Source organism: Elephas maximus, chromosome 4 (assembly GCF_024166365.1).
Source record: "Elephas maximus indicus isolate mEleMax1 chromosome 4, mEleMax1 primary haplotype, whole genome shotgun sequence".
NCBI lineage: Eukaryota > Metazoa > Chordata > Mammalia > Proboscidea > Elephantidae > Elephas > Elephas maximus.
This window is the reverse complement of record NC_064822.1, coordinates 51,279,678-51,305,150: the sequence shown is the minus strand read 5'-3', so window position 1 is coordinate 51,305,150 and position 25,473 is coordinate 51,279,678. Positions and strand designations below refer to the sequence as shown.

Sequence of the window (25,473 nt, the reverse complement as noted above, 5' to 3'; positions counted from 1 at the left end):
ACGCCCTGATGCTTTAAGTCTTGCCTGTGGTACAGTATGCCAGTTTCAGCCTCTTGCCTGTCTCCACAGTCCAGAAGTTTCCCTTGGGCTGACATACTATCTCTGTAAATATTAAATAACTCATGTTCAATAGAAAAAGTGTCACTGAAAATCATAAGATTCCAGCTTCATATGGGAAGAAACAAAGATTTACACAAACCTTTATAGGAAAGAGTGACAAAGACAGAATTGGTAGTTGCGAGCTGAAAGTAAACCAAGAAAGTTTGCCCACTCCAAATGTTACCTGGTAAACCTGGGACATGAATCCTTGCTTTGACTAAGGCAACTTCAGGCTACCCAGATGAATCAAGGAAGGAAGTTCTCAGTGCCTCCAAGTTTTAGATATTTCCCTTCAGACTTCGTATCAGATTTCCCACATTCATATTGATACGTTTTCCCTTCTTTATATCGTTTCACTGTGGGAGAAAACTGATGAACAGTGAAGTTGATAAGACAGGATCTTAGAAGACGGAAAGATGAGTAAGCTGTTTGAATCACCAGGAGTAGACTGTGAGGATCGATTTTGCAACGAATGCTTTGTGAAAATGAGAAAGCAACTAATGTGAACAACTCTGATTCCAGCTGCCCTTTGAATGGCTATGAACACCTAAAAAGCAGGCCTGTGTGCTGTGCTCACTGCATCCCTCATAACACTGAGCCTGGGGTCTTGTAAAAAGAAAAGGCTCATGAAAGTATTGTTGAATAAAGAATGAATTAATATTATCATCACCACCAGTATTGGATTTCCATCTCATATTCCACAGCTAAACACAATAAGACACAATCTTGTTAAGATAAAATCAAGGTTGGAAAAAACATTTACGGCAGAGCTAAATTTCTCTATTTCTTTAGGATCAAGATTATTACCTATAGTAATAGGCTGAGAACAGATTAGAAAAATTCCCTAACAAAAATAAGGGTCAGCTTTACAGTAAAAAAAAAAGGTAGAGTGTCCAACACAATACATAGACATTTTAAAAGATTTTATGCCATTGGTTGCCAGAGAATTTTGGTACTGCCTGATGGCACTTGTAAAATCTGAACTTTAAAAGAATTTTATAATTCATTTTAAACTTAATTTTGTTCGTTTGTTATTAATGAGAAGTACGCGATTGTGATAAAAGAGCTTCCCAACAGCAGCTACCCGGCGATTACACAAACTCCATTGTGTTACGCAGTTGTTCTTTTGCATATCTCATTTACTCAAGGGGGAAATATTATAATTTGTAATTTCTGTATTGCCAGATTATTGCGTACTCTCCAGGGATTACTCCCTCTATTTGTTTGGAATCTGTCAATTTCTGCACAATTTAGGAAGACAATATGACTTCCCGAACACCAGAAGACTCTCAAAGGGCTGCATTTCAGTTGAAAATTGAGAAGACTGCAGTTATTTCTCAGGAATACAAGCTCGTCACTGCCATTTGTTAAGCCATCTTCCCATTCCATTTTCCTTCCCTTCCCTGAAGTTTAACTATTCGATTTCATCTTGCTACAATAAGATTTTCAAGAATATAATCTTAAATATTATTTTAATGCAGAAATAAGAAATGGGGGGAGATGCAGTTATTATACCTTTGCTATATGTTGCCATTGCATTATATATAGATTTATGTGGGAATTAAACGCAGTAACTCTTTTGCAAAAATTCACAATTTCCGCAGCATTTAACATACTAGCCATATAAACAATTCACAAAAATTATTAAGCTGGAGAAACTCTAGTTTGCCCTTGCTTGTTGTCCACACTTAGCAATGTTCTCCTCAGCTCCCACCTAGCCCAAGATGTTCAAATACCGTTATACTGCTTTCACATCGGCCCATTTCATTTTGCTTTGCGTCATCAAGTTGTTCATAAGTTTTGGCAATTAGTAATCGTGAAAATCTGTTTGTTTAGTTCCATCCAGTCAGCAAGTATTTATTACATGCCTACTAGGAGCTGAGTACTAAAAATACTCTTTTCTGCAATATTCTGAGCTGCTGGCTTGTGGGATTCTTTAAGGATTTTTTAAGCTTCTTTCTTTAAAGTTCTAGTTCTTCAAACTAGGGAGCATAGATCAATAGAAAAACAGATGCTTTTGAGCAATTTCTTATGTGTTCAACACTGTGGTTAGGCACTGCACATGTGTAGCATATTAAAAAATTATAATATAAACATATTTAAATGTGGAAGCAATCTATTAGCTATCTATATGCTAATAACCAACCAGTTGCTGTCAAGTCCGTCCCATGGGTGTCCGATTAAACTGTGCTCCATAAGGTTTTCAATGTCTGATTTTTTGGAAGCAGATCACCAGGTCTTTCTTCCAAGGAGCCTCTACATGAACTTGACCTTTTGACCTTTCAACTAGTAGCCCATTGCTTTACCCATTTGCACCACGCAGGGACTCTGGCTTATTTAAGACGCTGTCTTCAGTGGGAATATATCATGGAGGTTAAGTACATAAACTTTTGAGCCAGACTCAAGTGCTTGATCTGTCAGTTACTAGCTGATGACTGTAAGCTAGTTATTTAAGGAGCCCTGGTGGTGCAGTGGTTAAGAGCTCGGCTGGTAGTGAAAAGTTTGGCAGTTCAAATCCACCAGCAGCTCCTTGGAAACCTTATGGGGCAGTTCAACTCTGTCCCATAGGGTTGCTATGAGTCAGAATCAACTCCATGGCAATGTGTTTGGTTTTTGGTCTAAACCTCAGTTTGGAGTTCCTGGGTGTTGCAAATGAGTCCATCTAGAGGCTCCTTGGAAGAAATGCCTGGCGATCTACTTCTGAAAAATCAGCTATCGAAAACCCTATAAAGCTCAGTTCTACTCTGACATACGTAGAGTTGCCGTGAGTGGGAGGTGACTCAACAGGAACTATCGTTTTCGTGTCTCAGCTTATTCATCTGTAAAATGGCAATAATAACAGCGAATGCCTCATAAGGCTGTCGGAGGATTAAATAACTCCTATAAAGCATTGACAGACAATAAATCTAGATGGCCCTGAAAGCTTATTTTGCAAGTTTAGCAGAGAGCTCTCTCCGAGGGTATGAGTTAGCTCAACGGAGAAGTGATGCAGCTCTTCATCTCCCAAGACCCCCCTTTGTAAAAGGACCATTCATCCCACTGTTACATTGTATAGATGTTCTGGCCCCAGAACTAGTCACTCATAATTTTTTCATTCTATTCTGTCTTTTTAATTCATAAGATCAATATTTAAATATACTTAGCTATGAGTCAGAATTGACTGGATGGCAACAGGTTTGGTTTGGTTTGGTTTGGTTTGGTTTGGTTTGGTTTGGTTTGGTTTGGTTTGGTTTGGTTTGGTTAGTGTGACTAATCTTGTTTGGAGATTTTCTGTGGTGCCACTCATACTCCAAGCTCCCCACAGGAGCAGGCTGATCTCTCCCAGATGAAACTCTCTCTTTGCCCTTCTCTGTCCTATCCTGCTTCCCTCACTACCTTCCAGGCTTCTCCTAAGAGATTCACTTAAGAGAATCCCCAGCTCTGGCTTTGCTTCTATGGCATCTTGGCCTAAGACATGCCCATTTCATTCTTTCTCTCTTTCTCTGCTGACCAGCTTCTTCTACTTACCCACCAGTGTTGGCATGTTCAACTTGACCATGGTTTTGGTTTGCCGTGGCACCAACCTCAAGTCTATTTTTTTTTAACCGATGTAACAATAGTCTCTGAGTCTCTTGGCTCAAATTTTTAGAAAATCAGATTGGCCAGGTACCAACCAATAACTCAGTCAGCTCTGGTCACATGACACAAACCAGGGGGTATAGGTACAACAGTTATCAGAAAAGCTGTGGTGCCTGGGGTATGTACTCAAAGAATATATTTTGTATGGCTTACTTCTGATTCTTCCATTAGAACGCACATGCCTGAGGTCAAGGATTTGCCTTTTAATAATGCCCATACACAATAGAGTTCATGATACATTTTAAGTGTTTATAATATACTGAATAAATGAATCAATAAGTGAATCTTTCCATGACTAACCTCAGCCCACAATGATCTTTCCATTCTTTGAAGTCTTTTCCTGCACATAGGTTGTATACCATGCAATGAAGCATCAGAATACATAACATTTTGTGTTATTTTCCATTTTTTCATGTGTAAGATTATCTTATTTCCCTAAATTTTCAAACCCTCTAATCTGTTGAAATTCATTTCCTACATTGGATAGTACATAATAAGTAATTCATTTATTTTTGTAAGCAATTATGGAGTGCTAGGGAGTCGGAATCGACTTGACAGCACTGGGAATGGGAAGGAGGTAGGCAATGTGTTGGATTCTGGAGATTCAACAAAGAATGAGATACATTTCCTACCTTCAAGAAACTCACAGAGTAGCAAGGAAGGCAAGTCAGTAGCCAGAACTTAAAATATTTTGGGTCCTTGTGCATCTAAGAGGGTTACAGCCTCGGTATTTGTTGTCCTTCTTTCAGAGGTAAATAAACAGGAGCCCTGAGAGTCTCCCACCCCACATCCAACCCATCAGCAAATCCTGACGGCTGTGCCTTCAGAACAGATTCAGAATCCACCCACCTCTCACCCACACCCCACTGCTAGCACCCTAGTCCCACCCACCACCATCTCTTTCGGTTCTTAATGCCTAGAACAGCACCTGCCACATAGATGTGCTCAATTAATACTTCTGAATGAATGAGTAGGACAGGCTGCCTGGGTTCAAATCACATGGTTACCACTTTAGTAGATATGTCTCCTTGACCAAGTGACTCAGTCTGGATATAATAATAGTGTCTGTTCCTTGAGGTTGTTAGGGGGAGTAAATGAGTAAATACATGTAAATTTCCAGAACAGTGCCTGACACAAAGTAAGTTCTCAATGAATGTTGTTGTTGTAAAAATGCAAAAACTTAAAAACATCCTGGGATAAAGATAAGCACAGAGTTTTGGGCAAACAAGGAGGAGGGAAATATACCTCATATTGCCCATTTCATAGGCTGTTGTGAGGACCGATATATAATAAAGAATCTAGTACATGGTATTTGCTCCATAAATGTTAGCTCACATAATCTTCACTGCTTCTTCTCCCAATCTTTTCTGCAGAAGACTCTGTTGCTAGAAGGTAGATTAAGCTGTTTTTATTAAGATATGTTGCACTGGTAGGTATGACTGATTGATGTAGTATTTTTAGGCTAAAAATAGGCCTTATTGTATTAACTTTACTGTATGCCTCCCCAACCCAGTTTGATCATCCTGAAAATAGAGGGAAAACATCTCTCTCAAAATGTCTGCATATTAATTCCAACATAGATTCCTGCTCTCCTATCTCATAACTCTTAGAGGAGTGAGTAAGAACAGTCTGGATATAGAGACACTGCATTTTAATCCTGACTCTGACACTTAATTGTTCTGATCATGGTCAAGTTACTTTTATAAACCTCATTTTCTCAGCTGTAAATGGTGAAAAATAGTACCCACATCAAAGTATTATTGTGAGAATTCAAGAAGATAATGTATATAAAGATCTCAGCTCATTCATTTATTTGACAAACATTAATCGAGCATTTATTCTGTTCTAGATGCTAAAGGGAAACCCTGGTAGCATAGTGGTGAAGAGCTATGGCTGCTAACCAAAGGGTCAGCAGTTCAAATCCACCAGGTGCTCCTTGGAAACCGTATGGGGCAGTTCTACTCTGTCCTATAGGGTCTCTATGAGTCTGAATCAACTCGATGGCAACAGGTTTGGTTTTTTGGTTTAGATGCTAAAGAGGTAACAAAAAAAAAAGAGATGAAGAAGAAGAAGAAGAAACACACAAAATTACCTGCCCAATTTTTTTTTTCATGGAGCTTATATTCTAATGGGGAAGAGAGAAAATAAAATAAATTTATAGTGAATTTTTATATGTCTTTATATATTGTCATTATTAGTTGTTATCAAGTAGATTCCAACTCATGGTGATCCCACGTGGGCAGAGAAGAACTGCTCCATAGGGTTTTCAAAGCTGCGACCTTTCAGAAGCAGATCACCCCGCCTGTCTTCTGAGGCACCTCTGGGTGGGTTTCAACAGCCAACCTTTCAGCTAGTTGAGCGCTTAACCATTTGTACCACCCCAAGGACTCTGTATATTTATATATAACTATAGTAAAATTTGTGATGTGTTAGAGTGTGTAGGAAGGACAAAGAAAACAAAGTAAGGAAGGGGAAGATGAAGTGGAAGGAAGGGGAGTTGAAATTCAGATAAGAAGGCCTATCTGAATAAAGACTCAACGGTGTAGTGCCTGGCACAGGTAAATACTCTGTAAACTTTAGCTCTCATATTATTATATGTTTTTGTTTATTCCCCTGGAGTTGGAGCACAATGTTGGCCAACTTGTCTTCGAGTATATTGATCTGAGATGATGGCTTGGATTTGTCACACTTTACTTTTGTGATTAGATTTAGTTTCATTCATATTACTGGTCTGTGTTACTGACTGCTGCTGTATATTTTTTCCTCTCTCCTTGTGCAGCTCTGAAAATCACATCTGAGATTTCTTTTCTGAAAACAAACATCATTCCCTCTCGGGCAATTTTGCCACCAAATGACTGACTAAAGCATCTGATTTTGCGTCTTTCATAAGGACCCATTCCCATGAAAGGACTACTTTGCTTTCCACAGTTGTTTCTCATTAGATGCTAAATTACATAAAAGAGTGTAATGCTCAAAGCGGTTCCATGGGGAACTGCTTCCTTGAATGTGGTTAGTGGTGCTAATAGAATTTGTACAGTTTGTTTTAAGGATGAGACATTTACCCTATTATAGAAGACGACATTCTAAATGACAATATATACCAGATAGAAATATTTAGTGTCAACTTATTTGGTGACTGAGTTAACACTACAAGCAGAGAGTTCTGTGGGCACAGTGGAGAGGGTTGTCCATGGTGGCAGAGAAGGTGAAAAGAAAGGAAGGATTCTTTCCCACCTCTTCCAGCTAAACAAAATCTCTGAATTTCTAAGACAAGAAAGAATTTAATCTGATCTTTCCTTTTGTATCGTCTTCTCAAACTTTTGACCATGTCACTCTCAGCTCTGGCCAGTAATTATTTATTAATGGTCTACAGTGTGGTCCCACTATGCCAACTGCTGCGTGATCTTGGGCAAGTCACTCAACTTGTCCAGGCCTCGATGGCTTCTTCTTATAAAATAGTAATGAAAACTCTTAACCTGATGGAACATGTGATTCTGTGATTGAGAATTTTGTGAGTGGAGCTAAGATTCAGTGACATCAGGAACCAGATCTTAAGGGGCGTCTTAGATAGCTGGAGAGAAAATGCTAACATGTGAAGAAATATCACCATTGTAATCAGTTGCTAAGGTACAATGATATCAATGTTTCCAAAATGGATGACTCACTCCTAATGGTTCAATAGTCTGTTATGGGTTGACTTGTTTCCCCTCAAAAGATATGCTGGAGTTTTAGCCCCCAGTACTGTGAATGTGACATTGTCTAGAAAGAGAGTCTTGAAGATGTTATTAGTTAACATGAGGCCATAGTGGAGTAGGGTGGACCCTAATCCAATATGACTGGTATCCTTATTTAAAAAAGGAAAATAGATGCAGAGGGAAGATGGTCATGTGAAGACAGAGGCAGAGACTGGACTGATGCATCTACAACTCAAGGAACACAAAGGATTGCCAAGAACAGCCAGACACTAGGAAGACATGAGAGAGGAACTTTCTCTAGTCTTAAGAGAGCATAGCCCCATTGACACTTTGATTTTGGACGTTTAACTTTTAAATTTCTGTTGTTTTAAACCACCCAGGTAGTGGTACTTTGTTACAGCAGCCCTTAGAAATTAATACAGTCTCAATTCAGTACTGTTTTAGCACTAGTACATGAGATTAAGTATGTTACGTTGGATGTGTGTGTGTGTGTCAAGGGTTAACAAGTTCCTTTTAATCTTTTTCAAAATAGAAATATAACTGTCATTTTTTTCAGGTAACAAATAATTTTCATAATTCTGTAATTCCAAGAGTAAATTAAACCATGACCATTTGTTTTACATTCTTTAAGTTTTTTTTAATGCAAACATCATTATAAATTATGTATGTGTGTATGTATTTCTTATACAAAAAAGGGCTCGTGTTGTGATATCATTTGATAACCTACTTTTTTATACATAATAATATCTCACAGGTACAGTTTACTCTTTAAAAAAATAAAAATCCACTGTTTCTTTTCAGCATCTGTACAGTGTTTTAACATACTGCTATATCAGAATTTGGAAACCCTGTGGTGTAGTGGTTAAGTGCTACGGCTGTTAACCAAAAGGATGGCACTTCAAATCCACCAGGCACTCCGTGGAAACTCTATGGGGTAGTTCTACTCTGTCCTATAGGGTCATTATGAGTCGGAATCGACTCGATGGCAACAAGCTTGGTTTGTAGGATTTTTTTTTTTTTTACGTTATAATTTATTTAAACAATCCCCTATGACATATATTTAGGTTTTTCTAATTTTCTCTATTCTAAACAGCACTCCAGTGAGCATCGTTACACATGTATTTTTGTCCTTTTATTTATTTGTTTTTATTTCCTTAGGATAACTTCCTAGGTTAAAGCGTTAAGTCAAAGGACAGGCATACTTACAATTTTAACGCCTCTCAAAAAGTCATGCCAACTGATACTATCAGTATAGGACTGTGATTCTTTTTATACGCTTTCATTGGAAATGGTTATAATTGCTTTTTGATCTATGTCAATCAAGTAAGAGAAAAGAAATTGTGGCTTGCTAATGCTCTGAGAACCCACATGTCTGCCAGTTTGTTGTACTGTGGGGGCTTGTGTGTTGCTGTGATGCTGGAAGCTATGCCTCCAGTATTCAGATACCAGTGGGGTCACCCATGGAGGAGAGGTTTCAGCTGAGCTTCCAGACTAAGACAGACTAGGAAGAAGGACCCGGCAGTCTGCTTCTGAAAAGCATCAGCCAGTGAAAACCTTATGAATAGCAGTGGAACATTGTCTGATATAGTGCTGGAAGATGAGCCCCCCAGGTTGGAAGGCTCTCAAAAGATGACTGGGGAAGAGCTGCCTCCTCAAAGTAGAGTTGACCTTAATGACGTGGATAGAGTAAAGCTTTTGGGACCTTCATTTGCTGATGTGGCACGACTCAAAATGAGAAGAAACAGCTGCAAACATCCATTAATAATCAGAACCTGAAATGTACGAAGTATGAATCTAGGAAAATTAGAAAAATGAAATGGAATGCATAAACATCAATATCCTAGGCATTAGTGAGCTGAAATGGACTGGTATTGGCCATTTTGAATCAGACGATCGTATAGTCTACTATGCTGGGAATGACAACTCGAAGAGAAATGGTGTTGCATTCATCGTCAAAAACAACATTTCAAGATCTATCCTGAAGTACAACACTCTCAGTGATAGGATAATATCCATATGCCTACAAGGAAGACCAGTTAATACAACTATTATTCAAATTTATGCACCAACCGCTAAGGCCAAAGATGAAGAAATAGAAGATTTTTATCAGCTGCTGCAGTGTGAAATTGATTGAACATGCGATCAAGATGCATTGATAATTACTGGCGATTGGAATGCAAAAGTTGGAAACAAAGAAGAAGGACCCGTAGTTGGAAAATATGGCCTTGATGATAGAAACAATGCCGGAGATCAAATGATAGAATTTTGCAAGACCAATGACTTCTTCATTGCAAATACCTTCTTTCACCAACATAAACGGCGACTATACACATGGACCTCGCCAGATGGGACACACAGAAATCAAATTGACTACCTCTGTGGAAAGAGACAATGGAAAAGCTCAATATCATCAGTCAGAACAAGGCCAGGAGACGACTGTGGAACGGACCATCAATTGCTCATATGCAAGTTCAAGCTGAAACTGAAGAAAATCAGAGCAAGTCCACGAGAGCCAAAATATGACCTTGAGTATATCCCACCTGAATTTAGAGACCATCTGAAGAATAGATTTGATGCATTGAACTCTAGTGACTGAAGACCAGATGAGTTGTGGAATGACATCAAGGACATCATCCATGAAGAAAGCAAGAGGTCACAGGAAAGAAAGAAAAGACCGAGATGGATGTCAGAGGAGACTCTGAAACTTGCTCTTGAGCATCGAAAAGCTAAAGCAAAAAGAAGAATTGATGAAGTAAAAGAACTGAACAGAAGATTTCAAAGGGCATCTTGAGAAGACAAAGTAAAGTATTATAATGACATGTGCAAAGAGCTGGAGATGGAAAACCAAAAGGGAAGAACAGGCTCGGCGTTTCTCAAGCTGAAAGAACTGAAGAAAAAATTCAAGCCTCGAGTTGCAATAGTGAAGGATTCCATGAAGAAAATATTAAATGACGCAGGAAGCACCAAAAGAAGATGGAAGGATACAGAGAGTCATTATACCAAAAAGAATTAGTTGATATTCAACCATTTCAAGAGGTGGCATATGATCAGGAACCAATGGTACTGAAGGAAGAAGTCCAAGCTGCTCTGAAGGCATTGGCGAAAAACAAGGCTCCAGGAATTGATGGAATATCAATTGAGATGTTTCAACAAACAGATGCAGCGCTGGAGGTGCTCATTCATCTATGCCAAGAATTATGGAAGACAGCTTCCTAGCCAACTGACTAGAAGAGATCCATATTTATGCCTATTCCCAAGAAAGGTGATCTAACTGAATGTGGAAATTATAGAACAATATCATTAATATCACATGCAAGCAAAATTTTGCTGAAGATCATTCAAAAAGGGCTGCAGCAGTATATCGACAGGGAACTGCCAGAAATTCGGGCCGGTTTCAGAAGAGGACGTGGAGCCAGGGATATCATTGCTGATGTCAGATGGATCCTGGCTGAAAGCAGAGAATACCAGAAGGATGTTTACCTGTGTTTTATTGACTATGCAAAGGCATTCAACTGTGTGGATCATAACAAACTATGGATAACACTGTGAAGAATGGGAATTCCAGAACACTTAATTGTGCTCATGAGAAACCTTTACATAGATCAAGAGGCAGTTGTTCAGACAGAACAAGGGGATACTGATTGGTTTAAAGTCAGGAACGGTGTGTGTTAGGGTTGTATTCTTTCACCATACCTATTCAGTCTGTGTGCTGAACAAATAATATGAGAAGCTGGATTATATGAAGCAGAATGGGGCATCAGGATTGGAGGAAGACTCATTAACAACCTGCGTTATGCAGATGACACAAGCTTGCTTGCTGAAAGTGAAGAGGACTTGAAGCACTTACTATTGAAGATCAAAGACCACAGTCTTCAGTATGGATTACACCTCAACATAAAGAAAACGAAAATCCACACAACTGGACCAATGAGCAACATCATGATAAACGGAGAAAAGATTGAAGTTGTCAAGGATTTCATTTCACTTGAATCCACAATCAACAGCCATGGAAGCAGATGTCAGGAAATCAAAAGACGCATTGCATTGGGTAAATCTGTTGCAAAGGACCTCTTCAAAGTGTTGAAGAGCAAAGATGTCACCCTGAAGACTAAGGTGCACCTGACCCAAGCCATGGTATTTTCAATCACAACATATGCATGTGAAAGCTGGACGATGAATAAGGAAGACCGAAGAAGAGTTGACGCCTTTGAATTGTGGTGTTGGTGAAGAACATTGAATATACCATGAACTGCCAAAAGAACGAACAAATCTGTCTTGGAAGAAGTGCGGCCAGAATGTCCTTAGAGGCAAGGATGGCGAGACTGCGTCTTACATACTTTGGACATGTTGTCTGGAGGGATCAGCCCCTGGAGAAGTACTTCGTGCTTGGCAGAGTACAGTGTCAGCGGAAAAGAGGAAGACCCTCAACGAGGTGGATTGACACAGTGGCTGCAACAATGAGCTCAAGCATAACAACGACTGTAAGGATGGCGCAGGACTGGGCAGTGTTTCGTTCTGTCGTGCATAGGGTCGCTATGAGTCGGAACCGACTCGACGGCACCTAACAACAACCACATTGCTCTGATCTGCCTTCTTTGAATATTAAAAATAATGTAGATTTTTCATATGCTTGTGGACTATTTATACTTCTTCTCTGAATTTCCTGTCCAGGTTCTTTGCCAACTATTTTTTTGTTTCGAGAGTCCCTCTGGCTTAGTCATCTAGTGCTGCTATAACAGAGATACTACAAGTGGATGGTTTTAACAAAGAGAGTTTATTCACTCAGAGTCCAGTAGGTTAGACGTCCAAATTCAGGGTGCCGGCTCTAGGGGAAAGCTTTCTCTCTGTCGGCCCTGGAGGAAGTTCTTTGTCATCAGCCTTCCCTTGGTCTGAGAACATCACAGCGCAGGAATATCAGGTCCAAAGGACACACTTTCCTCCTGGCACTGCTTTCTTGGTAGTATGAGGTTCCCCTTCTCTGCTCCCTTCCTTTTCATCTCTTGAGAGATAAAAGACGGTGTAGGCCACACCCCGGGGAAAGTCCCTTTACATTGGATCCTCTTTAACATAAAGTCACAATCACAAAATGGAGGACAATCACAAAATACTGGGAATAATGGCCTAACCAAGTTGATACACAACATTTTTGGGAGAACATAATTCAATCCGTGACACCATCTTTATCATTTGTAAAGAGCTGTTTGTGTATTAATATTAGCCTTTTGTCATAAATAATGCAAATATGTTTCTAATTTGCATTTACCTTTTTTCAATTTTTTACAGTTACATTTGTTATTTTATTCTGCTTTAGTGTTATATGAAGGCTACTGTTTCATGAAAACATTCTCCTATTTTTGTACACTTCCATTATTGTAACATTTCAATTTTTAACTCTTTTTTAATCTATTTTAGCTTAACAGCTATAAACCAAAGCTGGTGCCGTCAAGTTGATTCCGACTCATAGTGACCCTATAGGACAGAGTAGAACTGTTCCAGAGAGTTTCCAAGGAGCACCTGGTGGATTCGAACTGCCAACCTTTTGGTTAGCAGCCATAGCACTAAAGCACTATGCCACCAGGGTTTCCTTAATAGCTATAGGTGCAATAAAGCTATTGTAAGTATAAATATGTGTGTAGTATCTTGGTAAATAAAAATGTAAGCATTTATGTAGCATTTTATTACTTTAAAGTATCAAATATTACTATTTTTTAACCCTCAAAACAGTTTGAGATTTAGTTTAGCATCATTATTGGTAGATGAAAAAAAATTAGACTCAAAATGATGAAAAAAGAAAATAGTTACTGCCACTTCCAGCCATAAGGAATCAACATCAAGAATCAATCTCCTATTGTAAGCAATTAGAAAATAGAACAAAATATGGGAAACAGCTATTGTCAGACCTACAGATCACAGTAAAAGAATGAGGTGAGCCCCTTGATCACCTAGACTTTCTGTCTAGAGACATCCCCACACTGATTCAGGAGGATGTTATGGATTAAATTGTGTCCCCCAAAAGTGTATGTCAGCTTGCCCAGGCCATGATTCCCAGTATTGTGTGATTGTCCACCATTTTGTCATCTGATGTGATTTTCCTATGTGTTGTAAATCCTACCTCTATAATGTTAACGAAGCAGGATTAGAGGCAGTTATGCTAATGAGACAGGACTCAATCTACAAGATTAGCTTGTATTTTAAGTCAATCTCTTTTGAGATATAAAAGAGAGAAAGGAGCAGAGAGACAGGGAGACCCCCTTCCACCAAAAACATAGTGCCAGGAGCAGAGCATGTCCTTTAGACTCAGGGTGAGAAGCTCCTAGACCAGGGTAAGATTGATAACAAGGACCTTCCTTTAGAGCTGATAAAGAAAAAAAGCCTTCCCTGTAGCTGGCACCTTGAATTTTGACTTCTAGCTTACTAGAGAGAATAAACTGTTTGTTAACGTCATCCACTTGTGGTATTTCTGGTGTAGTAGCACTGGATAACTAAGACAGATGACCAATAGTTCTGGTTTGTCCAGGACTACCCTGGTTTTAGCAGTTGAAACTCCTGTGCTCTGGGATATCCCTCTGTCTCGGGCCAACTGGGTCGTTAGGTCCCCCTAAAAAAGGAATTCAAACAGATCCCATTGATCTCACTAGCTCATGAATTCAGAGACCTAAAAGACTAGAATTTGTGGAGCAGAGTAGTGAGAGATGGAAGCTATGCAGAGAAAGGGCTCCAGAAATCTTTAGAGAATCTCCCTTGGGTCTTTGGCTGAATTCCAATCTGCAAACACATGGGATTTTTTCAAGTTTCCACCATCCCAGGTAGAAAGGCATAGGGCATTCAGTAGAGACCACAGAAAGTTCACGCCTTAGAAGGGGGGCCAAAGTAGATCTAAAGTCCTAACATATCCTGCAAGAGCTTAAAAATAAGACTCAAAAGGATAAAGAAGCACTTCCTAGAAGGAAGGAAAGAAGTCCAGGAACCATGAGGTTTTGCTCTACTTTCCAGAAGTCTGTGTCACTTCTTGGAGTTACACCCTGCACCTAGGGCCAAGTTATTCAACCTGCCAGAGCATCCGATGGCTGTATCTCTTTAATGTTCCTGTGACCTTGCACTTCTCTGCCCCCTTGGCAAGGCTCTTCATTGCCTTGATCTAGAAGTTCCTTGGTTTCTTTGGAGAGTGCTAACTGTTCAATTAAGATCCCATCTAAAGATCTAGAATTTTTCCCCATGAGCTCCTGACAACTTCATTCTTCCTTTCTCAATAATTTCCATTCCTTCCTGATCATATTATTTTTATGGTGTTGATTTTCTTGCTTTTCTTTATAGTTTTGTCCTTAATTATGAATCCACAAAAATAAACAGTTTAACTTTGGAAACTGCCTATTTTTGGACTCTTGTAGAAACAGAATCATAAAGCAACTATTTTGTTGTGTGTGGCTTCTTTCACTCAATATTATTTTTAAATATTCACTCATGTTTTTGCCTTAACAATAGTTCATTTTCAAATATTCTATGGTATACTATTACAGAAATATGCCACAATTGAGTTATCCATTCTATTAGTGATAGACGTTTTGGTTATTTGGGGCTTTACAAATAACGCTTTTATGAACACTTGTGCATATGTATACTGGTGTGTGTAGTCATGCACTTATGAGAGTGTATTTCTAGGAGCAATTACCACTTTTAATTGTCACAGCGACCAAATTGTTTAGATACTATTATTATCCCAAACTTGCAAAAAATGAAGTAGGAGCACACAGATGTTAAATAACTTGCCCAAGTAATAGATCAGGAATTCAAATCCAGACAGCCTGACTCCAGACACCCCACTCTTAGCAATTATTCTATTACCCTCTTCCCATGCTCCATGTCCACCAGTCATCTGTCAGTTTTTTGTACTTAGGTGGCTTTTGTGTGGGTATGATGATAGAAGCTATGCCACCGATATTTAAAATACCAGCAGGGTCACCCATGGTGTACAGGTTTCAGCAGAGCTTCCAGACTAAGACTGGGAAGAGCAACTTGGTAATCTACTTTTTTAAAAATTGGCCAGTGAAAAACTTACAAATAGCACAGAATATTGATACAGTGCCAGAAGATGAGCCCCTCAAGTTGGAAGGTACTCAAAATAAGACTGAGGAAAAGCTGCCTCCTCAAGGTAGAGTTGACCTTAATGACATGGAATAAAGCTTTCAGAACCTTCATTTGCTGATGTGGCATGACTCAAAACAAGAAGAAAGAGCTGAGAATATCCATTAATAATCAGATCCTGGAGAATATGAAGTATGAATCTAGGAAACTGGAAGTTGTCAAAAATGAAAAGGAACACTTGAAGATAGATATCCTAGGCCTTAGTGAGCTGAACTGGACTGGTATTAGCCATGTTGAATTGGAAATCATATGGTCTACTATGCTGGGAATGACAAACTAAAGAGGAATGGAGTCACATTTACTGTCAAAAAGAAAATTTCAAAATCTATCCTGAAGTACAATGCTGCCAGTGATAGGATAATATCCATACACCTACAAGGAAAAACAAGGAATAATACGATTATTATCCAAATTTATGTACTAACCACTAATGGCAAAGATGAAGAAATTGAAGATTTTTACCAACTTCTGCTGTATGAAATTGATCAAACATGCAATTAAGAGGCATTGATAATTACTGGTAATTGGAATGTGAATGTTGAAATAAAGAAGAAGGATTAGTAGCTGGAAATTATGGACTAGGTGATAGAAATGACGCCAGAGATCCATGACAGAATTTTGCAAGACCAATGACCAACCCTATTTATTGGAAATACCTTATTTCAACATCAAAAATGGTGTCTATACACATGGACCTCACCAGATGAAATACACAGGAATCAAATTAACTACATTTGTGGAAAGAGATGAAGGAGAACCTCAATATCATCAGTGGGAACAAGGCCAGGGGCTGACTGCAGAACAGATCATCAGTTGTCCATATGCAAATTCAAGTTGAATCTGAAGAAAATTAAAACAAGTCCCCAAGAGTTAAACTACAACCTTGAGTATATCCCACCTGAATTTACAGACCATCTCAGGAATAGGTTTGACCCGTTGAACACTAATGACCAAAGACCAGACGAGTTGTGGGATGACATCAAAGATACACATGAAGAAAGCAAAAAAGGTTATTAAAAAGGCAGGAAAGAAAGAAAGGACCAAAACGGATGTCAGAAGAGACTCTGAAACTTGCTCTTTAACATAGAGTAGCTAAAGCAAATGGAAGAAATGATGATGTAAAAGAGCTGAACAGAAGATTTCAAAAGGGGGCTTGAGAAGACAAAGTAAAGTATTATATATAAAGAAATGTGCAAAGAGCTGGAGTTAGAAAACCAAAAGGGAAGAACACACTCAGCATTTCTCAAGCTGAAAGAACTGAAGAAAAAATGTGAGCTTTGTGTTGCACTGTTGAAGGATTCTGTAGGCAAAATGGGGCCCTTGTGGCACAGTGGCTAAAGAGCTCGGCTGCTAACCAAAATACCGACAGAATGTACCAGCCACTCGTTGGGAACACTTTGGAGCAGTGCTACTCTGTCCTATTTGGTTGCTATGAGTCAGACTGAGCTCAATGGCAACGAGTTTGGTTTTTGTATGGGCAGAAGATTGAACAACGTAGGCAGCATCAAAAGAAGATGGAAGGAATACACAGGGTCACTGTACCAAAAAAGATCAGTAGACGTTCCACCGTTTGAGTAGGTAGCATATGATCAAGAACCAACAGTACCGAAGGAAGAGGTCCAAGCTGCACTTAACGCATTGACAAAAAACAAGGCTCCAGGAACTGATAGAATACCAATTGAGATGTTTTAACAAACGCATGTAATGCTGGAAGCACTCACTCTATGCCAAGAAATTTGAAAGACAGCTACCTGGCCAACTGACTGAAATAAATCTGTATTTGTGCCTATTCCAAAGAAAGGTGATTCAACAGAATACAGAAATTATTGAACAATACCATTAATATCACATGAAAGTAGAATTTTGCTGAAGATAATTCAAAAACATTTGCAGCAGTACATCGACAACAAACTGCCAGAAATTCAAGCCAGATTCAGAAGAGGACGTGGAACCAGGGATATCATTGCTGATGTCAATGAGTCATGGCTGAAAGCAGAGAATAACAGAAAGATATTTTCCTGTGTTTATTGACTATACGAAGGCATTTGACTGGGTGAATCATAACAAATTATGTACAACATTGTGAAGAATGGGAATTCCAGAACACTTAATTGTGCTTATGCAGAACCTGTACATAGAACAAGAGATAGTCGTTTGAACAGAGCAAGGGAATTCTGTGTGGTTTAATGTCAGGATGGTGTGTTTCAGGGTTGTATCCTTTCACCATACTTATTCAATCTGTGTGCTGAGCAAATAATCCAAGAAACCACACTATATGAAGAAGAATGAGGCATCAAGATTGGAGGAAGACTCACCATCAACCTGCGATGTGCGGATAACATGACTTTGCTTGCTGAAAGTGAAGAGGACTTAAAGCACTTATTGATGAAGATCAAAGACTACAGCCTTCACTATGGATTACCCTTCAACATAAAGAAAACCAAAATCCCTATAACTGGACCAACAAGCAACATTATGATAATATTGAAGTCATCAAGGATTTCCTTTTACTTGGATCCACAATCAACACCCATAGAAGCAGCAGTCAGGAAATCAAATGACATAGTGCATTGCGCAAATCAGCTGCAAAAGGCCTCTTTAAAATGTTAAAAAGCAAAGATGTCACTTTGAGGACTAAGGTGCCCCTGTCTCAAGCCATGGTATTTTCAATAGCCTCATATGCATGTGAGAGGTGGAAAATGAATAAGGAAGACTAAAGAAGAATTAATGCATTTGAATTATGGTGCTGGTGAATAATGCTGAGTATACCATGGACTCCAGAAGAACGAACAAATCTGTCTTGGAAGAAGTATAACCAGAATGCTCCTTAGAAGCGAGGATGGTGAGGCTTTGTCTTATGTACTTTGGACATGTTTTCAGAAGGGACCAGTCCCTGGAGAAGGACATCATGCTTGGTAGAGAGTCAGTGATAAAAGAAGAAGGCCCTCAATGAAATGGATTGACACAGTGGCTGCAACAATGGGCTCAAACACAGCACTGATCGTGAGGGTGGCACAGGACCAGGCAGTGTTTCGTTCTGTTGTACATAGGGCTGCTATGAGTTGGAAATGAGTTGACCGGACCTAGCTACATGTCTCATGTCCATCCCCCACTAGACCAAGTCTCAGAAGAATGCTATTTTATGGTAAGGATCTTTTACTTATGGCACTAGCATAGTGCTTGGCACATAGCATGGTACTTAATATGCTAATTGATTGAATGCATGGAACTCTGCATATACTATAAGGAAATACTTTAAAAAGCTTGTCCTTTTGCCTTGAAGAAAATGCACACTTTTTCGAATAGAAACAATTTAGAATTAATTATTTACTTTTTTAAAAACTTTGAACAAAAAGGTCATTTTTTTTTTTTTACAAGTTATTATCAGATGCTATGGTCCACCCAGAAAACCCAGTGCCGTCGAGTTGATTCTGACTCATAGCGACCTATAGAACACAGTAGAACTGCCCCATAGAGTTTCCAAGGAGCACTTGGTGGATTCGAACTGCCGACCCTTTGGTTAGCAGCCGTACGCTAACCATTACACCACCAGGGTTTCCAAGAACTGTTTCCACCTGGGTTTGAACCAGGGACCTTTCGCGTGTAAGGCGAAAGTGCTGACCACTGCACCATGGAAACAAAAAATATGGAACGCTTCATGAATTTGTGTGTCATCCTTGCACAGGGTCCAAGATAGCTTATTATCAGAAAATAATACTTTTTTTAAATGTGAGAAAAAGACTCAAGAGAGAGAATATCAAAAAACTTATGCAATAACTAGTAAAGGAATGCTAAAGGCTTAAAGTTTATTACACCAACTCTACAGGGCAATCACCCAAAGTAAGGATTTCCGAAACCCATTAGATACCCTCATTTCTTCTAACGGATTGTAAATTCCTTGAACACAAGAACCAAGTATTATTCTATTTTATTTCTCCAGTTGCTCCTAATATATAGGTAGGCACCCAATTAATGCTTACTGAATTTAAATGATTCCAATCTCTGGCTATAAGACTGTTCTTGTGTTGGCTTCTTCGTAGAAGCTGGCACGAAATATCAACTTAATTTGAATGGATTTTGGTCATTGTGTACTCACATTCCTTATGTAGAGGTTTTAAACCTTAACTCTATCCTCTAAAAGTGAACTTTTAAATCTCTTGAGCCTTAATTTTCTCATCCATAAAATGGCATATAATCAGGTAATTTATGTAGTTCTTAGCACAGAGCCCAACACAACCCAGGGCCCAATCATCGTAGTATTCTAATCACCATTTTATAGATGAAAAAATGAAAAAGTAGATAAATTAATTACCTGATGCAGTTCATACGATTAAGAGAAGAATACACCTGCATGTCAGACCTCCTGGTTTCCAGATTCTTCTTTCCATTGGATTGAAATGGGGATAGCCCCCTGTCCCTGAGCCAAATCTATGCAAACATATACGTATAACTATTCAAAGTCAAGGTGGAAGTCCTTACAATATCATTTTATCCTGTTAGTATGTGTGTGTATGTATATATATATAAATGTATGTGTGTGTGTGTATATATATATAATGCATGCATATAAATACACACACATACTTACAGGATATATATGTTTGTACGTATGTATATATGTATGTACATATACATACGTATGTATATATATGTGCATATATATGTACGTATGTATGTATATTAAAAAAAACCCAGTGCTGTCGAGTCGATTACGACTCATAGCGACCCTATAGGACAGAGTAGAACTGCCCCATAGAGTTTCCAAGGAGCGCCTGGTGGATTCAAACTGCCCACCCTTTGGTTAGCAGCTGTAGCACTTAACCACTATGCCACCAGGGGTTCCATGTATGTATATATATATATGTACACATATATACGCATACAAACATATATATATAACATATATATATCCTGCAAGTGTGTGTGTGTATATATATACACACACATAATACTTACGAGATAAAATGATATTGTTAGGACTTCCATCTTGACTTTGAATTGTTAAGTGTATCAGGTAAAGATTCATTCTGATGTATTTTGACTACTGTGAAAATAGATCAAAATACAACTGCTTTGAAAAAAAGTCAGCAAGAATCTCATAGGTAAATGCCTTGCATTTATTATCAAATGTGCTTCCCAGGTGCCTGTCTCCACACTAAGGGGTTCTTCAATGGACTGGAGCAAGGGAGGGGTCTAAACTGGGGGCTTAGAATCCATCTTCAGACATTTCCTTCAGCCATCATCATTTTCTAAATGTTTGAGTTTCTTGCTAGCCCTGGTGGCTCTGTGATTAAGAGCTATGGCTGCTAACCAAAAGGTCAGCAATCCAAAGCCGATATTTGGAAACCGTTTATGGGGCAGTTCTACTCTGTCCCATAGGGTCGCTGTGAGTTGGAATCAACTTGAGACGGCAACAGTTTTTTTTAATCATCATTAAAAAAAAAATGTTTGAGTTTCTTTCCTGCATTTAACAATTTGAAGATTTCACATAAAAACCTGGTTCCCCTTGGACAATCAGAAGGTAACAATTGGCCCATATTCTTAGGGACAGCTGCCTGAGGACAACCTCCTTCTTAGGCAGGCATGTCCTCTCCAGTTACCCGTGGTCCCAACCAGCCTGCTATACTCATTTAAGTTTCCTGGCTGCCCCTGGAAGTATTTGAGTTTTTAGTCCCACCTCTAAGGCCAGTAACAAGGGTTAAGGGAACTGAAAGGAACATAAACATCATTTCTTTAGCTACGGCTTGAACTTTCGTTGTACAGATATCAGCCCTTCTTTGCTTGCTAGCTATTTCTCTGTGTTTTACATCTTCTCCTAGATGGCTTCTCCTCTTTAAGAGATGCTCACAAAGTAACATTTTTTTCCTAGTGTATCTACAACAGTGGATCCCACTTAGTAGGTATGAAAACATTTTTGTTATATGTATTAACATTTTCTCTGGTTTATCATAAGAGTTAGATTCATATTTGCTTAAATGTTTCACAAAATGTTTTCATTTGAATGGATTATTTGGACAGCATGTTATTGTTAAAAAAAACCCAAAAAGTTATTGTTACTTGCCATCAAGTCAGCTCCAGTGCTTGGCAACCTTATGCATAACAGAATGAAATGTAGCCCCGTCCTGTCCCTTCTTCAAGGTCATTGGTATGTTTGAATCTGTTGTTGTGGCTATTGGGTCATTCCATCTCATTGAGGATTTGCCTCATTTTTGCTGACTCTCTGCTTTACCAAACATGATATCCTTTTCTAATGAATGGTCTTTCCTCATGACATGTCCAAAGTAAGCAAGCCAAAGTTTCACCATCCTTGTTTCTAAGGAGTGTTCTGGTTGTATTTATTCTAAGACTGATTTGTTTGTTCTTCTGGCAGTTCATGGTATGCTCAATATTCTTTGCTAATGGCAGCACAGATGAGCCCATTTACATATTAAGGATGTCAGTTTCAAGTGGGGCAGTGGATAGGAGGCACGTAGCACAAACATCTGCCTTTACACAGAGTCAGTACTTAATCAATTATGCCAGCAGAGGGGAGTGAATCAATTTGTCCAAATTGTGATAAGTATAAGTATTATTAGTGAGTGCTATATATAGAACAAAACAGACTCGATCTCACATTTACACCACTCCAACTTCATAGCTCCCAGCTACAGAGATTTATGACAAGAAGTCAAAGGGGAAAACATGCAAAGCAGTTTTTTCAAACCTTTTGTAAAAAACAGCTAAGGTTTTACTAAGAGTTAAACTATGCAGGAGAGACATTTAGAAATGTCAACTTGCTGAGCATTTTGGGAATGGCAACTTCAAAGAACTTCATGCCAATATGAATTTTCATATGCGCTAAAAATCTCATTTCTAAATAGCCTGAACAATACAAAATTTAGCTTCATTCTGAGAACAGTCTAATATCACCTGCTGCTTGGGAGAATTTTTTTGAAAGGTAATATTGGAGAGACTTGCAGCACCATGATTCTGTAAACTTGAACTTGGACACATCTTCTCTGTTTTAAACATAGCACAATCACAGATAAAAGAAGAAAATCTTTAACACATGGCTAAACTCAAATTCAAGGTAAACATCTCTGTGGATTAGAAAAGGTCCAGAAACACAAAGTGGTGAGTGGGGCTGAAGCCAAAGGCTCACTGGGCTCAGAGCAGGACCAAAACAGTTGTAATGGGAGGCTCTGTTGTTGTGGGGGAAAGTGATTCAGGAGAGGTGGGGCATGAGCCAGGCTCAGAGCTGGAAGCTAAGGGCTGAGGTGAGCCTCTTCCAACTGTAAAACATGGCAGAAAAAGAAAGGCTGTCATACAGCCATTGGAATGTCATACATACAATGGAATGAGCGTGGAGAGGCAAGAGGATAAAGACATAGCTTAACTACTACTGGAAGGTGAACCAAGCTGACCACTGGCTTAGTGGCTGTCTATGCAGTAGTCCCAATATCATCAAGACACAGGAAAGGCCGCTCCCAAACAGTGGAAGACTTGGTTCTGTTCAGTTGACATACAGGCTAGTTAGAAGCAAATCTAAAACTGTTAATTCAGTAAACAGAAGGGGGAAAGAGGAATAAATACAAAAACAAGACAAAACCTCCCGCTCAAAAATAAAAAAAATGTTGAATACTAATACCCCAAAAACATAAAAACATCTAATGCCAAGAAAAAAGGCCAAAATAACAGGAAGAATGGAAATTCCTTTCCTATGAGTTCACCGAAGCTTCTGGATAGGCTATTAGCATATAAAAATCAAGAGTTCCTGGTAATAGCAAACAAAACATAATATGGAAAAAAAAAAGATAATCAAAAAACCATAAAAAATATAGGGAATATATTTAGCAAAATATGTACAAGACTTCTATGGAGAAACATAACAACCATTGTAAGTCATATAAAAGACATAAATGCAGAATTATACCAGCACCTGGATATAAAGATTCAACAGGATAAAAGGAGTCAATTCTCCCCAAAATTTTCCATAAATCGGATGCAATTTCAATCAACATCCCCAAAGAGTCTTCTATGGAATTCAACAAATTGAGTAAAAAATTTATAATGAAGGATAAAAGATGAAGAACAGCCAAAAAAATTGAATAAGAAGGGATGACTTCTCTGACCAAATATCAAGGGTTATTACAAAGTCACAGCACTTGAGATGGCGCGGTAATAGCATAGGGAAAGACAGACCAATGAAACAGAACACAGAGCAAGACAAAGACCCGCAGATATACGTAAACTCGAATATGACAGAGGTGGAATAGCAGGTCAATGAAGAAAAGTATAATTGAAATAGGATGGGGGAAATTTAACTGCCTCAAACCATGTATTACCATACCATTTCTACACTTATCTTATTGTCAGTCGCTATGAGTTGGGATCAACTCAATGGCAATGGGTTTGTTTTTTTTTGGTTCTAGTGTTGGCAAGGCTGTAGAGCAGGGATAACTCGCATACATGCGCTACTGGCAGGAGTGTAGACTGGTACCACTGCTTGGGATAACACTGGCAATACTATTCAAAAAACTCATTCTTGGGAGAATGGACAAAGCAAAACATAGATCTCTAATAGAAAATAAACAAGAATTCTTAGACGTTCTCAGGGTAGAGAAGGATTCTTAAACAAGAGAAAAAAATGAAAATGATAAAGGAAGAGATTGATATATTAAAATGTAAAACTTCTGGATTATGAAGGATAAAAGAAAAGGCAAACACAAAGTGGAGAAACAAATTTTCAGAACAAGCAGTTATATGGGATTAATGTCAAGGATTTATGCTGCTGTTCTTAGCTGCCGTTGAGTCGGCCCCCAACTCATAGCGACCCCGTATGTTACAAAGTAGAACTACTCCATAAGGTTTTTGTGGCTGTAATCTTTACCGAAGCAGATCACTAGGTCTTTCTCCTGTTGAGCCATTGGGTGGGTTCTAATGGCCGACCTTTTGGTTAGCAGCTAATCACAAATCACTTGCACCACCCAGGCTTCTCAGGAATTTATAAAGAACACCGATAAGTCACAGGATGAGAAAGAGGGAGAGAGGAAGAGACATGAATGAGAAATTGTAACGTTTATGAACAGGTGATTCACAAAAGAGAAAACATGAATGGCCAAGAAGCATATGAAAAAAATGCTAAACTTTCCTAGTGATGGGTGCTGTTGTTTTGTTAGGTACCCTTGAGTCAATTAGAGAAATGTAAACCAAATCTATGTTGAGTTACCATTTCCACACTCAGCAGACTGGCAGTAATTGAAAACTCTGCTAAGAGCGGGTGAGGGTGGGGAGCAGAGGTAGCCCATACACTGCTGGCAGGGGTGAACTGGAACCACCATTTGGGAGAACACTGGCAACATCTGGTAAAGTTGAATAGGTGCCTATTCCATGGCTCAGCAATTCCGCTTTTAGATATATCCTTTAGAGACACTGCTACATATGTGCGTAAGAAGACTTGTCCAAAGATGTTCATGGCAGCATTCTCTGACATAGAGAAAACTGAAAACTTAAAGGTCCATCAAATGAGAATGGATAAGTAAATCATGATATTCTCAATGGGATATATGCAGCAGGGAAAATAATTAGAATTGGAGATACATATATTAACATGAATCAATCTCAAGAACATAATTTTGAGCAAAAAGAGCAACTTGCGGTATGATGTAAGTAGTATGGTAACACTCATTACAACTTTTAAAACCAACAAAACAGTGCTATACATTATAATGGATATATACAAATGTAGTAATAGTATAAAAATCACGCCTAGGAACAAGACACACCAAAACCAGAATAGTGGTTACCTCTAGGATATGAAGGAAACCGTGGTGGTGTAGTGGTTAAGTGCTACGGCTGCTAACCAAAAGGTCAGCAGTTCGAGTCCACCAGGCGCTCCTTGGAAACTAAGGTGGGGCAGTTCTACTTGTCCTATAGGGTC

At 38.8% G+C, this 25,473-nt stretch overlaps 1 non-coding gene across 1 annotated transcript; it reads right to left on the bottom strand.

The window, feature by feature from the left end:
• Positions 1–19,120: 19,120 nt before the first annotated feature.
• TRNAV-UAC (transfer RNA valine (anticodon UAC)) lies at positions 19,121–19,193 on the bottom strand. The gene has a single exon. It is a non-coding gene; the product is annotated as a tRNA-Val (tRNA).
• Positions 19,194–25,473: the final 6,280 nt, after the last annotated feature.